Source organism: Lytechinus pictus, chromosome 13 (assembly GCF_037042905.1).
Source record: "Lytechinus pictus isolate F3 Inbred chromosome 13, Lp3.0, whole genome shotgun sequence".
NCBI classification, from domain to species: domain Eukaryota; kingdom Metazoa; phylum Echinodermata; class Echinoidea; order Temnopleuroida; family Toxopneustidae; genus Lytechinus; species Lytechinus pictus.
Window position 1 is genome coordinate 19,404,955 of NC_087257.1, and position 12,580 is coordinate 19,417,534.

Consider the following 12,580-nt stretch of genomic DNA (forward strand, 5'->3'; position numbering starts at 1 on the left):
AAATAAAACATGATTTTCAGCCCAATGCATTAAACATGAATATTCATCAGGAACTAGCAAAACGTTACATATACAGGGTTTAGACAAGTTTCATATATTTGAGGGAATTTTTTATTTTTTCTAAATAGGGTGTGTGAAATAATGTAGTTGTTCATTAAAATATTATATAGACATAAATGTTTTGGGAAATATGGTACCTTTTTATCAGATTATCTTTGTAAAGATGCACCGTTGTGTCCCACAGTGTGTTCACAGTGTGGAACACAATGTGAAATTATCACCTTCACACTGTTAAATGTCAGCATTCCAACAGTGTGAACATGGTGAATCATATATTCACACAGTCGACCATGTGAACACACTGTGAACAGTCATACTGTAGAGGTGTCCACAGTGTAATGTCTTCACACCGTTAAATTTGACCATTTTAACAGTGTGAATAATATTTGACAGAATTGATGCGAACACACTGTGTGATAAAACTGTATATTTTTTCCAGCAAGGTACCTGTCTGTACATTTTCAATTATAGATAAGTTGCAAAGTGGAGTCTAAAGTTTAAATGTTGCCAGTGAATTCCAGACGAGAAATTAGCTTTTGTGCTTAAAAAGCTCTCTCCCTTTCAGCATAAAATAACAGCACTGGCTATCAATTATTGATTATATTGAGTAAATTTTAGTAAACAACCAGATCAATGTATACCATCTTTATTTGAATTTACAATTGAATTCGAATCAATTCAATGTAACTGAGATCAATTCAGTATGGTAGTTGTAAGGCAAGCAATGGAGTACATTATACTTAAGGCTTCCAAAGTTACGAAATCTGAAAAGAGGAGCCTGTTCCTGACACATTTTTACTAGATAATTTCGACATTTTTAAGTGCGCTGATAGCAGGACCTAATGTTGATTTTGACTTCAATACTAATAATAACGGCATATTTACCCAGGGTAGCCACTTCAGTTCCGAAAACTGTTCTTCCAGCGGGCCCTGCTATTAATATTACCCGGCTAAGCTAGGCTAACGATTCAGGGGCACACAGCTTTTTGAGAGATTATTTCCTGCCGGTACCCATTTACCTCACCTGGGTTGAGTGCAGCACATAGTGGATAAATTCCTTGCTGAAGGAAAACACACAAAGGCTAGTATTCGAACCCATGACCCTCTCTTTGAAAGGCGGGAGTCAGAACCACTAGATCATGACGCGCACGATTCACTTTTGGCAAATTCACTTTGGCAAACAGTTGGAGACCGTTTATGATCACAACACATTGAAATCAAACCTATGTCACATCAGTTGCCTTATTTAAGAACTGTTTTAAGTGTTATATATATCAATTTCTGCAATATCGTTTTGATATTATTTATGTCAAATGTGTCAAAGTGTTATCATAATAAGAAAACAGTAATGTGATAATCATGATAATGAGTGGTTTCTCTTGTAGTTTGGAATGTGTATTACTTTTATTTGTTTTGTGTGTGAATAAATATGTAAGAAATGTAATGCATTACTGCGTGCCGCTCTATTTTGGAAATGGAAAATTAGTGTTTGTCGAAAAATAATGCGAATCAAAGCATATTATTTCTGAGAAATAACTATAAAAGATATACAGTGCGTCCCACAAAAAACGAAACCGAGATTTATAGATGATTTATCATGCCTTAATCGCAAATACAATAGACAAATGACCTATCATTGTAAAGCTTAGGGTCTTCTCTTTCATTTGAAATAACTTAGATTATTCCTCATTCATGCATGAGTGAGCAGAAACAATTTTAATAAAGGAAACCAAAAAGTCACTTGGCGGGCGGTATCTAAGTTTCCAAAATTTCAATATGTGCTTTTTAATTTTATACCTCAATTACAGAAAACGGTCAAGAAATAGCAAAGTTCTGTTAATTTGAAATAAAGCTTGAATTCCAATAATTTCATAAAGTGAAGAGGTTTTACAGGATAGCTTTTAGACATACTAGACACTCCGTTTTGTTGACGATCAGCCATGCAGAAAGTCTTGTGTTAACTGTGCGATAGCTTCGGTGGGAAACCGGTGAAAACACGTATGTTTCATGAAATTACGGAAATACAAGCATTGTTTCGAAGAAACATAACATTGTTATTTCTTGACCATTTTCGGCGATTCAGCTATCAAAATAAAGAGCAGATATTGAACTTATTAGGCAGCAAACAATTTTCTTTTTGAAATTTTGATACCCCCGCCAAATGACTTTTTGCTATCATTCAATTTGTTCTTAATCACTCATGCGTGTTTATTGTATATTATACCAGCTGAAAAAAGACATTCTAAACTTTACAATGATAGGTCATTTGTCTATGTCTATTGTGATTAAGTTATGATAAATCATTGCTAGATCTCGGTTTCGTTTTTTTTCTTTGGACGCACTGTATATTGGCAGTCTTTGAAGCTACTACTTTTATCCATGTTCAAAGGATACCGTGACGCAAATCAGCTGTTCTCATTTTAAAACGAAATTGACAGCGTTATGAGTTGTTATGATATATGTAGTTTGTTGAAATACAACGGAGGTCTTACAGTCCGCCCAAATGGACCCGTTGGGATGGCGTATCGCTTACAACCTCTGCGAACATGAAAGGAATGATGAACGTGAGATTGGCTTGGAATGTTTGTCTCTTTGAAGTGATATCTTTCCTTGGAGCACTAAGCTTTTAAGACCTGTGTTTTTATCGGATGCCCAAAGCATCCACGTAAAAACATCTCCGTGTCGCAAAGACTAACTTGTAGGACAGTGGGTGGAGAACACTTCTCTCTTCCACGTAGAAAGTAAATGATCCGTTGGCACAAACATTTGTTCAAAGAACCATTTGTAAGCGACGACATCAACGGCGCCTCCCATAAAGACCTCTCTGACTAATTCGAAACCCCTGGCATATTTCATGTGTTGGTTTATTTTTCGACATTTCCTACAATAATAGGAAGGGAGGTCCTGATAAAATTATGATAATGCATGTGATGCTTTCGGGCTTTAGAATACAACTGTGAAACATTAGATTTCGAGGAAACAACCACCCGCAAATCGCAGAATGCAGAATGAAGTAATATTAAGTTATTGAGGATTCATTTTATTTTGTTAAGGATTCATTTTATTTATACATCGTCATAGCAAAGGAAGAACAAACGCTCTTCATCTTTCTATTAATTTTAAATATTTCATGACATGCAGCGAATGCCTCGCATTCAATCCGAACGATTATCTTTACTAAGGAGATTCCAACGCGTAGTAGAAATAAACATATATATAGATTAGATGAGATCATGAACTTTCATACTGCCAATGATTGAATGTGGGAAGAGACCTGTACATAATAATAGCATGAGTATTGTTTCTTTTAAAAATAATATATATACGATAATCAAAAAACATTTTTTTGCCGTCCAATATAGAAACGGTAAGGATACCTTCGAAAGAGAGCTTCTCTTACCAGGAGGGTCTTCTGTAATTTTCACTGTTAAAATTGCTCTCAGCCAATCAGATGCAAAGATATCAGTAGCTTATAACGCTTGTCACTGAGCATATCCGACTATTTGTTACATGAAATGCTCCCAGGGGATCTGAGTGAAATGTATCCTGTCAGTTAACGGATGGATCTTGCGGATGAAATCAGTAGATTGATCGCAGCAATCCAGATAAATAATATCGCTCCTGTTGTGACAGTCCTTAAATAAACACCAACGTTTAAGTACACAAATGCTCAGATTAAACCAGAGCGCCTGTGCAAAAATTTGATTTATATTGTCACACTTTTAGAAGAAAGTACTTAAGGAATTCAAAACTTGCCATCAAATGTCATAAATTAAAACTATATCGAAGGACCCTCTACGGACTACAGTATGATTTTGTTTAAATATACTTGTTTTAGTCACATTTTCATGTGATTTATAGGTCTTTAAATTATTCTCTTATTGATTTACTGTAATTGCCATTGTAATAGAAAAATTATGATATATTGTATTATCGATTGTCTGATATACCTCAAAGCAATTCTGATTACATCAAACAAGCATACGAACTTCGTTAAAGTGTTTCATAGATTAGAGCAGTGATTGAAGCTGAGATTTCAGTTTGTTTTCTTCTTCTTGTCACGATAGGAGGCGCGATAGCTCAGTGGGTAGATCGGGGGTTTCGGATTCCGGTGACTCCGGTTCGATTCCCACTTGGTGCGCTAGTGTCCTTTGGTAAGGCATTTATCCTCATTACCCGGTCCCTCGGAGAGGACCTCAAGCCGTCGTTCCTCTGGTTGCTTGCTTGCAAGCATTCATGCTTTCCTAGCAATCAGGTAAAAAATCAAAACCTTTTACCATCCCCAGTGCAAATCGATTTGTGGTAGTCGGGTAAAGAAGACCTGTAAAAGCTAGTGCTAATTCATACTTCCATGAAAGTTAGCTTTAGCATGGTTATGAATTCTTCTCGGAAGGAAATCATCAGTGTTTTCTTTTTTTTTTAATCCTCACAGTATCTTTAAAATGTGTTTACGAATCTCTGGAGAAAATGGTACGAATGTTGATTGAAAAATTGCATTAAACTTTTATAATGGTATTTTGATTAATAATTTACAGCAGGACATTACTTTATTGGATATAATCTGGTTGAAAAAGAAATATCCGCGGTTTAGAAGAACGAAAACCCTGCGGTACATGTTTGTTTTCTATAAGACACAGCCTTCTTCCAAATAACTCGTCTTCTACCAATTCAACTAGTGCAGGTTTACCGATTCCCATTCACGCGTATACGAGCTACTCCGTTCTCTTGTGATTTGGCGTCCTCTATCAATAGCAGTACTATCACACAGAGACACACTCACGTACCCACCCCACGCGCATAAATCTCACGCACCCTCTGCGGCGCACACCCCTTCGATCTTGTCTACTGGAGTGTCGTGACGTTGACTTTTTATTAGGCTACTTACAAACGCCAAGGGAGGCGGTCTAGGCATGTATTCTAACAAGTCTTCAATGCGTCCAAAGTTCTCTTAGTGATTGGATGTTACTTAAGCGACTCAAAACTTTCATGATTGTGTGATCGTGAGTACGTCTTCAATATTCTTTCGCGGTATAGCTGTTTGTGCCTCGGAACATCCAGCAAAGGTAAGATTATATTTTCCTCTTAAAAATCGTATTTAAACAGTAAAAACATACTAGAATGGAATGTAGAAATGTAATATTAAGCAAGAAAATGTTCAATACCACTTTTACATACTTTTCCAAAAACATGAGACAGTAAACACGGAAATGTCTGCGAACTTCATGTCATTATAGTCAAAGTCATTTCTTAGATTAAAATTTAACGCCTTCACTCCAAACAACGCCCAATAGTTTTGCTCTATTTGGAAATGATAGTTACGTAAAATCGAAGTAATTCACAATGGGCCTATAAATAATATTTAGAAAAAATATGTTTGTAAATATTATTTCAGTTTTAAATAACTGTCAAAACACCTCTGAGTTATAAATACAGACATGTTTCAAAGTCCTCGTAAATCAAATTCTCACCGGGGTCTCGTAAATTCTTACATCCAAAGTTCAACATCGTCATAAAACTCCTCCATTTTCTCTAAATTTGATTGCATTGACATAAAATGAGTAGTAAAATTAAACAATGTACGCAATTTCAAGTATTCATGAAATGAAATTTGACTTGTGAAATGTCATCGAGGGATATCGTATTGGTAAATATTACGGCTTAAGCACCAATACACGCGTAACAACATTGTCTTAAGCGAATGTATATTAGTTTCTGTAATCATCTATAATACATAATGCATTAATCATGCAATACGCAGTTCTTGAATAGTGCATATCACATTATGTCATAACGTCCCTATGCGTTTCCAAAGGACTTGGATATTATTACCCTGGCTTTAGCCCCGGTGGCATTTCAAAGAATAAATTCATGCCAGGTACCCATTCATCTCACCTGGGTTGAGTGCAGCACAATATAGATGAATTTCTTGCTGAATGAAATTATGCCATGGCTGGGATTCGAACCCACGACCCTCTGTTTCAAAGTCAGAAGACTAATCCACTGGGCCACAACGCTCCACAAATAAATAAATGCTCATAGGATTTTCTATAAAACGTAAAAAACTCGCGTCAACCTAGTTTGATTAGAGCATGTTATGAAGTTGATTATATGATTTTTTTTCTTTTTACCGAATCTATTAGTTCCCCTTTTTTACATTCAATTTTTTTTTTTGTAAAAAAAGAAAAATGTTACAGATCTACTAATCTCCTATTTTATCATACAGGGTTTGATATCGTGGAGAGTGTAGATAAGTTAACATATACGTATTATCGCTTAAACATGCTAAATAATATAGTATTTGCCAGTTTATTATTACGTACGTGAGAGATCTTTATGATTATTTTGTTTTCTAATTGTAAAAATAAAATATTAAAAAATGCTTATACTGTTATATGTATATATTTGATATGTTATTGTGATTCAAATACTTGTTATCTCATGGAATATATCTAATTATTTCAGAAAAGTTTACACCTGTATTAATTTCGTGATTTTGCTCAGACTATTGACCATGGACCTATATACAGACGTACCATGTAAAATATTACTCCTCTGTAATCGCTTATAATAAAAATGAATTGAACTTGTGTTTTACTTCCCATGAATGTTAAAAGTATGATAAATTTTTATAAATATGCCTAGAAAATATTCGAACGAAAATTAAAAAAAAAAAACAGAAATATATATTTATTTCTGACAAGAAAAAAATGTATACTGTATGGAGTGCGTTGATAATCAATTAAAACTTCAAATGCAGATTGAACCATTTTTATTACGTTATCTCCTATTTGGATTATGTAAGAACCTCGGAAGATTATAATGTTAAAACGTAATGAAAGGAAATTATAATATGAATAAAAACATTAAAATTATATGACGGATACAATAATACCCTACGACAGGATTCTTTTTAGTTCTTTGTTTTTCTATTCGTTTTGACCTGTTCTCTTGTAAACTTGAATACACATCGGCCGCATTACGTGAATCGACATATTTTTTTTTCATCTTATGAAAGCAAAGTGGTGAGGCGCCAATACCCAGCTGGCAAATAAAGAGTAAATTCCCAAAGGCCTTAGATCCGTTTTTGTTGGTTCATAAACATTTGTAATTTGTCACCTTTGAGACAGGCGCCTTGATGGGGGGAGGGGGGCTTATATGGTGTATATTGACATTTTTGTTTTATTTCTTGAAAAATCATTTGAAACATGTTTTTTTAACAGAGGATGATGATAAAAATTTGTTGCAAAATGAGTATAGGCCTAATGCACAATCATGGTGGGAGTAGTGATGGGGGGGGGGGGGACGAGGAGTGTTTCTCTGTGTGGAGATGTGGGTGTGACCATGCGTGTGAGAGGGGAGGTGCGGATGACAAGTCTCATATTGAGCTATAAAAAGATATGTGAAGTTAGAAAGGGTCTAGCTTGACCATTTTGTAATTATTTCAAAAGATGGCTCGTGCCTTCTCATATCTGTATATCTTCTCCTTTCTCTCATTTTACGTAATCCCTATAATATTAATGCAACTGATAAGTACATAAACCCCTCAAAAAGTTCTGCAACTGAAGTGTGAGTGGCAATAGTTTGAATGGAAGCGTCGTGGTGTAGCTCTCGCCTTGCAATCAGAGGGTCGTGTGTTCGAATCACACCACGGCCTAAAATCCTTTGGCAAGGCGTCAATCCACCCTCTGCCACTCTTCACCTAGGTGTTAAATGGGTACCAAGTAGGATGCAACGAGCCTATGTAGTATGCCTAACAACTGAGTCTTGTTGAAATGCTCCCCAGGGAGTGGAGAAAGTGCATACATTGTGTGCGGGCATTTCAGGATCCGATGACCGGGGTAATAAAAATTGCAATGTACAGCACAAAGTGTAATAAGCGCAATATAAATGTAACTATGATTATTATTATGAATTTCTTAATGTGCCATCATCGTTATGTAAAAGTGGTATCATTGGAAAGCATGATTATTCCTCTTTACAATTATGTGTCATTAGTAATGATAATGTTATTAAGGAATGCACAGACATGAAAAATATGCATCAATGTCAAACATGAATGTCGCAAAATTCTTTTACCACAAACACTAACAAAGGAAAATCTTTGAAATGAAAGGTATAATACGCACAATTTAAATCTTTAGCCTTCATCAATGACCACCAAATAGCATTCAAAATTTTTATTCATTACAATAGCACCACTCACCAATTACACTTTTGCAAAACATTTAGTGTCACTCGCATGCATGGTCAAAATTATATAGAAATGGACACTCTGGTTAGAACACAATGCATTTTGGAACATTCCACTTTCCTCTACATTCAGGGTGACTGCACAGTCCATGATTACGTAATTACAACGAATGGCACACCATTGTAAAGATGAATAATTGAGCTTTTTAATGATACCAGTTTCATCTTTTATACCTCAGTAACAAATAAAATATATCATCCATCAAAATTGGGTTGCAGAACTTTTTTAAGGGATTATATAAGCCTCATCTTTGCTTGGTTTCTATTATCTAACTTTTCATCAAGTCTGCTCACCTTATCACTGGGAAGGGGACATTCACTTCATACGAGATAATTCTAGAATTATATTTTTGCATCAGCAAGGAAAACGTTCAAGTATTGAGTTTTATTTAGTTGTTTTTATAGTCGCTCATTTTCTGATAGAAGAATATGAACAAGAACGCCCCTAGAAGTATTATAATGCTTTTTTTCATAATCATTTGAAATGAAAGTACCTGTCAGCGCTAAGCCATCTTTATTTTGTTTTCTTTCTTTACTAAATGCAAAGTGTATTTCTGAAAAGATTGGTCATCTCAAATAAGCACAATTAAGGTAAACGGATGGGTAAAATAAAGAAAGAAAATTACCGAACAAAGGCAAGGTTACGGAAGATCATACAGATTGCCATTTTCTCTTGACCACTACAAGGTTACACATCCTTTCGGATAAGTATATTATACCCCATTCTTAGTCCATTCGGTAGTAGTCAGCAAGAAGAACAGTAAGGAAAGGTCTATTGTTTACACCATTAATTACTTTCGTCGCGAATCGAGACTCATTTGTTTTGACCTCTCATTTTGCATCTCTGTCATTCCTGTTCCTTGTTGCACAAATATATGCAATCGTTTAAATCTAAATGCAACTACAGACGTGATGTGTCAGTCTAATTGAGGCCAAGGTCTTGGTCTTACTCTTTTTTTAGAAACATACCTTGACAGACATCTCGCTTGGTATCTATCGCTCGTCGTCCAATGACCTCACCTCCATCATCTCTTTTTAAAAGTGACGTCAAGGAATACTTTCAGAACTTCACTCGAATTCCACATTTTTACTTAGACATTAAAAAAGTTAACCTTTTTCCTTTTAGGATCCGGCGCCTTTGACTGATTTAAACCATTTTAATGGCGCCGTACAGAATTGGTACTCTTACTCATCATCATGTGCATCATGATGATGATCGTCTACAACAAAAGCAAATACATTAACCACTGAAGAAGCAATATTGTTTGGTTACATGTTCCCCTGTCAAAGTTTTTTATCTGTTAATATTTCTACATTGCAATACAGTAAGTGGACACAGGCAATACGGTATATGCATGTCTATTTTCTGTGTCTATTAGCAATAATCATGATGATTGCGCATCTCATATGAAGGCAACTTGTCACATCCCCTGCCAAGATATTCCCACCCCACCCGTTGGGCAAAAATATTGCAAGAGAGTATGAATGACGTCAGACAATAGTTAAATGGGACTTAGATGAATGGGACACACTTCTTATCCTGGAGGGCCCTCGAGGTGGAAGATTGAAAACCCTCGAAGTCTTCTGGGAAGAACTTTGTCTTCCTTCATTAATTCTTGAGAGAAAAGGTATCCATGCCATAAACATCGACATCCCTTACATCACATTCACATTCACGAACCAATGAAGGATACCGGTCATTAATCATCAATGTCTCCCCAGGTTCTATACGATTTGAGGCCTACCGGGGATGCCCCAGGTCCTCGCCATTCTCTCGAAACATGTCCGGCGTGGAAGTCGTAGTTTAGGTAATTGAAAACATTCCTCAAGCCCTCCACAATAAAAACCAGGACGTATTTTAGGTAACACGGCCATATAAGTTAAATAACCGTGATTATGGGATGAATCGTTGTCAACATCCATATCAAGAGGATGAATCAATGACATAAGAGTTTTATCATCCTTTCCTCGTCTGTGTCCATCTCATTTGCTTGCTTACATCCTCTTGTACACGTTCCCCCACTTGTAGTCTTGTTTTATAGCCCGGGGTTCTATTCGGATATTGATTTATATAATCCGGCAATGAACAAGTTGATCGATTCGTTTTTTTCAGAGCACTGATTCTCACATTCACAATACCATGATTCCCGTTGCAGTAGGGCTGTACATGCATAATCAATTAATCATGATAATTGAAATGAATTCATATAAACCCATAATTATAACGTAAAAAGCAACATCATCACTGATCATCAATTGAAATTGACCTACAGACACACTATTTGACCTTTCAGAACGGTCTCAGATAAAGACATAGTTTTTTCTATTAATGGCCACATGACCTCAGAAGTACAGTATACACCAGATAACAGTGACACAATGGGCCAATACAATGGAAGAGGCCATGGCGTACGAGACAAGTTTCTGAAAAGTTTTGAGAGAGCGAATCACGAGCGAGTAAAAAAAATGGCAAAAAAAAGATAATAATTTTGTGATTGATTTTGGAATACTTTAGTCTCCGAAAATGGTACTATGTTTCACAATTTATTATTTCCCTTTCCCCCTTTCTCCCTTCATTCATGGTCCTGAAACTTCTTGGGGGTCCACGCCCACCCCCTTTCTGTACGCCAATGTTAGTGAATTAGTGAATACAAAACTTAGACCGTGGGGGCACGCGGAATGCAGGCATATTATTTAGGGTGAGACGAACCTTATGAAACCACTTGGATAATAAAATACTCCTTTTTCTAGAATCATATAACCTATGTGTGCCTGAAAACAGAATTCACAAAAATGGATAAAGAAAAATACTATTACTGAAATAAGTTATAAAATTTAAAGACATTTATCTGCAAATGAGAAAGCTGATTATACGACACATTTCTGTATTTCATAGAAAATACAATGTAATGATAGTCACATCGGCGAAGCCCACTCCAGACCGACAAAAGATATTCAAATTAATAGAATCAATAAATATTTCAAACATATAAAAAAGCTCCATTGTTTTGTAATACTGACATGACAAAAATCGTGTAGTTACAAAGACACGATTACAAAGGCGTGATATAGACATAACATAACATGACATCAAAATGAGAAACGGGTAAATCGTAAACTAAGACTTTAGTATACTAGTTCTTAGACCAATTTAGTTCCTTGAGTATCCTGACAAATTATCACACTCCCTTGTATAACACCCTCCAAGAAAATAAAATGATAACAATTCATACATTTGAAACAAGTATATGTATATAAGTAATGTAAGACAGTAGACGATTTTAAGTTTAAAAGAGATGCAAATCTTAAACCGGTTAGCCACTACATCTCCTTGTTTGCATAAAATCAATAATTTCTGAAAATATAATCCAAATAAATTCTAATTGAGTTTAGGATATCCTTTCAGTCTCAATATCTTATAGCTCCGATTATATTTTTTTTTATCTACAGTTAAAATTATGATTTCAAGTATTTCTCTTAAAGACTTAAAAATTGTAGAAGCCTATTGAGATTTTTTCCAGTTAGGTTATTTCATCTTAAAGGAACAAATGCAAAGCGTTTTTTATTAAGGAAAATTTAAGTGTCATCTGGAAGGGAAAGTACTCAAAACTTGTTTTTGAATTTTGATGGATGATCAATTCTTTTTTTAAACCATGGCTGTATTTGTATAAATAGTTTCCTGTTTATTAAGATATTGTGCCATTGCAATTAAAAACTGTTTGATATTTCAATACTTATTTTCTGTCTCTTATATCCTGATTATGTGGAGCGTTGTGGCCAAGTTGATTAGTTTCCAGACTTTGAAACAGAGGGTCGTGGGTTCAAACCCCAGCCATGGCGTAGTTTATTTCAGCAAGAAATTAATCCACATTGTGCTGCACTCAACCCAGGTGAGCGCTAGAAAGCTGCTTGAGCTACAGCAGGGGTAATAATATCCAAGTTCTTTGGAAGCGCATAGAGACGTTATTCATAATGTGTTATGCGCCGACAAGAACTGATTATTATTATGATTATTAAAACCGAGAATCAATTAAAAATGTCATCTTTCCCTGAAATGTATATGTTCAATCTATGGCCATTTTAATGACTTCTATTTTGTCATTTCGCCTTGTATGTAATTATCAAGAATATTTAGCACATGTACATTATGACGAGGTTGTACAACGTACATTCCATCATATTACTACAATCATACAATAATTCAACTGTCGTACTCCAGTTGGACCATAGAAATGATAGACGCTTCTATTTTGCATATTTTGTACCCGCA